Source organism: Corvus kubaryi, unplaced genomic scaffold (genome assembly GCF_017639235.1).
Source record: "Corvus kubaryi isolate FWS band 111438036 unplaced genomic scaffold, C.kubaryi_AGA036_p1.0 37397, whole genome shotgun sequence".
Classification (NCBI taxonomy): domain Eukaryota; kingdom Metazoa; phylum Chordata; class Aves; order Passeriformes; family Corvidae; genus Corvus; species Corvus kubaryi.
The window spans coordinates 4,278,057-4,283,443 of NW_024581136.1; positions in this window are offsets into that span (position 1 = coordinate 4,278,057).

The following is a 5,387-nucleotide window of genomic DNA, read 5'->3' on the forward strand; positions in this document are numbered from 1 at the left end:
ATGAGGAGAGGCTGAGAAGGCTCACACCTAAGACAACATCAGCTTCTGGACTTGCGGCTGGACCAGGGAGACTTGTGGGATGCAGTCACCACAGGCACTGGGAAACCTGACAGGAAAAACAACTGTATGGGGAACTCATGGCATTTCTGGAAACAGAACCAGAAGATGGAAAAAAGAGGACGAAGAGCCAGAATGAAAGCCAGGAAGAGGAAAGCTGAGGGTCTCCCAAAGGGGCAGGGTGGAGGTGTTCCTGATGGTTACTCCCCTCCCGCTCAGACACAGGAGCTCAAAGGCACATAACTGGGGCTGGGCGCTCAGTCAAGGTCCCTCCTTCTCTGTACACTTGAACCTGGTGCTTGATTTGCAAGGCTGATGATATTTAAAATCCGTATCTGATTTTCTTTCTGCTCTGGAAACTTGCCCAAGCTGCGAAAGAAATTAAGCTCTGGTTCAGATGTGAACTCCTTTGAAGTCCTTGTGGCTGTTGCAGTCCTTTTTCAGCAATGACCTACCAGCCAAAGGAAACCTGTACATTTTTAAGCCAGGCTTTCAAACACACTTGCTAAATCTCTATAGTTCATGGTGTTTTGGAGGAGACAACAAGCTCCCATGTCTTTAAGTGAACTCCCTCCATATCTGAAGTTAGGTAAGACTCCAAGTGCCCAGGAATGCAGTCGGACTCTTTCAGCTAGTTCTAGTAGCAGGGATGGACAGTGACTCAGTGAAGACAAGTGGAAGTGAGTCATGAAGCAGCATTTCCTCTTACTGAGCCAGAGTGTCCTACCCTGAGCCAGGGCCTCTGAAAGCCAAAGTGATTACATTAGATTTCTGCTGCCTTTTCTGAAAAGAGCTAATGAGATAAAGCTGGAGGGGAGAGATGTGAATGTTCCTCTTGGAAAGGCAGGGCTCCCTACACACCACCAAGGCCACTCTCTCACACAGGAGTAAAACACCCTGCAGCAGGGACCTTCACTGCTGGGGCTGCCTGCTTTTTTAGCAATATGCGAATAGAGCTGGAATGGACCTTTGAAGGTTCCCTCCTGCACGAGAGTATTAGAAATAATTAATTAATATTATCTAAATTACTTCTATAGGACCAGGAAAAGCATACAGACATCCTGAAAAAACCAGGAAATCTCAAGTAATGCTCGAATGCATGAATAACACATGTAGGTCACTCCTCTTACCCCCCCACAGGCATGCTGTAATACAGTCAGACAAGAATCTGGGGCACAATCATTCCCCATATTTTGAAAAAAACAAGCAAAACTGACAGCAGCATGCATTTACTTGGGAATAGCAAGGTAAGTCTTCTGTGTGCTGTTAATTCACCTGCACTTTTTCTAGCCTCATAATCCATGTTTTCCCATCAATCTCCTGGTTCAGTATCAAGATCAGATCTGGTTTAGCTCACATTTCCACAGAACTCAACAAACCCTCACTCTGCTGGGGCAGACGGCTCAGAATATCAAACTCTTCCCATGCAGTTGCTCCCAGCCATCTTTCACTGAAAACCTTCCCCAGGAGGGACTGGGCTAACCTGTCACCTGTCAGCCTAGCTTATGTTAAAGGATGACTATTGAAGATGAAGAAAACTAGGTACTTGTAGTGCTGACTGATTTTTTGGGAAAAAAATAGTCATTTCTTCAGCAGCTCTAAATTCTCCTAACCCTACAATTCATTGCTATACTTACAGATCCACATATAGCTACATTTGATATTTATGTCTAGTCAGGCTCCATTTAGCCAGGGAAATGCCACTACATGGAAGGAAGCCATCTGTTCCAAAACAGTTTGACCTTGCTTTCCAGTAGGCTGAGATCTAAAAGAAGGGCACGTCTTTGTCTCTCTGAGGAGACAAGGTGCCACACTCTCAAAATGCAGAACAGCTTCACAGGGAGACTCAGAATCCTGCCACGATGTCTGGAAGGATGCGATGGGCAAGATCAGTCTGCCAGAGCAGGGGCTGCAACAGGTATTTTCATCTTCATGAGCATGGACTGAAGGCATGACAGATCCTGAGGATTCTGCTGGGCTCTCCTGAGAAACAGGGAGCAGTTAATCACTGCCCCAATGTCAGAACTACTCGTCTGCCTTGGTACCTGTGAGAACAGCTTGCAGCTGATGCACTGGAGCCATCTGATGAGCTGGCTTACATGGAACACAGAGCCCTCTGGAAGTCCCACAGTGCCTGATCAAGGGTGGAAGATGGAAGAGAAACTTATTTCTGACCTTAGAAGAAAAGAAACACATCCCCTTGGGCACGGGAGAATAGGCACCTCTTTAAAGTTTTAAACTTTTAAAATTTAACTTCAGAAGCTATTCTTTTTCTTATAAAAGAAACAAAGAACAGAACTATCACAATCCCATCTCTGAGTGCTCTGTCAATAATTAATGATGACACACCTAACATAACCAGCTCTGGCATTACAAGAACTCTCTAATGCTTTGCTGTGTGAGTAAGGCATTGACTGCAGCCCTGGGGAGCTGGCAGGTCCGAGGAGCCTTGATGAGCTCTCTCGAGCACAGATTGAGAAGTGAGCAAAGAAATCTGATGATTTGACCAGCAAATAGTTGTGCTTTTTCCTACAGAACACTGTGATCACTAATGAGCACCAAGGCAGGCAGCAGCCAGGCCTGTGCTCAGATGAGAGTGCCTGAGGGAGGGAACACCCATCCTCCAATGCCACTGGGCTCAGACTTACCCCAGGACACTGGCCCAAGACCACATTTATGCCAAAACCTACTGGACAATTTCTGGGTACTGCTGACCTGGGCTGGGGAGAGATTCCTGAACCCATCCTTTAATCCCAGTTTTGGTCCTTTGTGTTAATCTTTCTCCAATTATTATTTTTCCAGACAAACTCACATTTTTGCTGAGTACAGAGAGCAAAAGATTAAATGGCTGGCTGAATCAGTCATTAAAAAAAAAACCAAAAAGCCTACACTTGCTTTGCAATTAAGAGAAAAAAAATGTGTCTGGAGAATAGGGGAAATTTTCAAACTTGTTTTTAAACCTTCCGCCCTTCCCACAGAGAATGCTTCCAGTAATAGAAATGTCAGAGCAAAGGCCATCAGCTGTCCTCATCCACAAGGCAAGGACTCCAGGGCAGGGAGCTCAGAGGCTCCCAGGTGCTCAGGATTACGTGCAGACCCAGGTTTTGGTGTCCCAGAGGATTTCTTGTTGCTGACGGCTTCTCAGTGGTGTAATACATCTCACATGGCCAGTTTCTCTGGGTGGCTTTTAACAACCTCTTCAGAATTTATTGCTTTCTTGCATCCATATCTTTCCAGAAATCCTTCTCTATTTTTCTACATCCTTCTCTATTTGACTACACAATGCATCTGATTTCTCAGGGAACAATAGCTTTTCAGTAGGACCCTTTTTAATTAGCAACTAAAAAAAAGCATCTTCTGTAGAATCAACATTTGAGACGAGGCCTCAGAAACAGTATTCAGTCTAGATTTTAACTGGTTTCCTCCTTTTGATTTTGTTTTATTCTCACAGTTCTTAAGTCCCTGTTTGATTTCCCCTCTTTTCAATATTCCTCAAATTTTGATGGCAGCTCTGCTCTGAGACCTTCATCACTATTGCATGCCATACAATGTATGCTCCATCTGCAAGCAACACGATTTGCTTTGCTGATACCTTTTCCCCTGCTGTATAAATAGCCACCCTAAGCTCTGACATCCAAACTGGGCTCTCTCCCACCTCCCAGGCTCAGTGGCTCATGATGCCGAAGAATCCAAATCTCACAATATTAGGAGTTATTAGTAAAGCCAGGTATACTTACAATGTCATTTACTTATTAGAATCACATCTTTCAATATTTATCTATCATCTTTCAATATTTAAGTCTCTCCAGGCCTTGAAATTAATAGGAACTTGAACATAGGAATCTCAAAGGCTCAGAAGGCAAACATGACAAGTTCCAGAAGGGATGTGCCACAGGACCAAAGTTACAAACCATCCATCCTTGGACACCCTTTTTCTCAGGCTGTGATTCCGTGGAGAACACAGTCACTCGGTGCATGACCTCCGATTGCTTGTGACAGGGTACGTACAGAACCTCTTGCTGCAGATATCTGTAAATTGAGCTCTACCACTGCCAAAATCAATGCAAACCTCATTTCCTCCTGATCACACCTTCCATGGGTTTGATAACGCTACCCACTCACTACAGCATGGCAAAGCTCTGGGAAGTTACAGCCCTCATAACTATAACTGCTCTCCCCATCCTTCTGGCTCTGGTCTCCCAGCCCAGGACAGTCAGCCTGTTGCTGGCATCCCATCCCAGATTTCACCATTCCAATGAACCCCCCTGCTTTCCTGTATAAGATTTCATGTATCATCTCTGCTGGGCCTTTGCTGTTACCCCTAAACATCTAAATAGCCACCCCACTCTCCCACCCCACCAGGAGGCCTGGCCCTGCCCAAGGAGCGAGGATGGCTCTTCTGAAAGGGTCCAGACTGGCCATGGTATCTGCAGACTGAGAAGTGGGCTCTGGAAATCATCTCATTACAGAAATGGCACATCATCAGCTACTGCAGTTCCAGGACAACTCTCTCTTCTACAGTAATGTTATCTGGTTTCATCTGCCAGGATTATTTTCATCTATCAAGAATAACTCAGCCTGTTGAATAAGCACCTCTACTGTGACAGAAAGCTGTAGAATCTGGGGCTAATGTGCGTATGGAGGAGCTGATATGATCAGTTAAACTTTGTATGAATCAATTCAAGAAAGCAAACCCACAGTAAATTGGCTACAGTGCTGAAAGATGAAAAACATAGTCAGTTTTCAACAAATTATTTCAAACTTTCTCTTTCAACAGCTGTGGTTAATTAGGTGCTGCCTACACTTCCATGGGCTTTCACAAGTCTATGAAAACAATGCCCAAAGACAGAAAGGTTCATCAGACTCAAATGGTTTAATTGTGTGGGCTTTCTTTCTCATTATTTGTCTGACAGACAGAACAACAACTTTCTACTCACATTGTATAGGTAATTAAAGTCAATGTTTGTAAGCAATCCTAGGCTCCCCATGGTCCCAGCACTCCAACCGTGTAGGCAAGGCTAAACCTAATATTTTGTCAAGACCAAGCATCATCCTTCTGTTCTAAGGCAGCTTCAACTGACCACTTAGGGGATGGGATAGCTTTGGGAGTAAAACTGCCCTTATTCTACCTCTGAGTAAAAGGCAGCAGGTCTTGCCTAAGACACTTAAAACTAGAGAGGAAGAGTTCAGCAGTGAATAATTCACCATTTAGAAATTTATCCAGTTCTGACCTTGTCTGAAATGAAAGTCCTACTCACCCAAAACAGAATCTAATGAACGCTTTGACCACGGCATGGGTAGCTGAAGTTTAAAGCTCATCATGAGTGCAA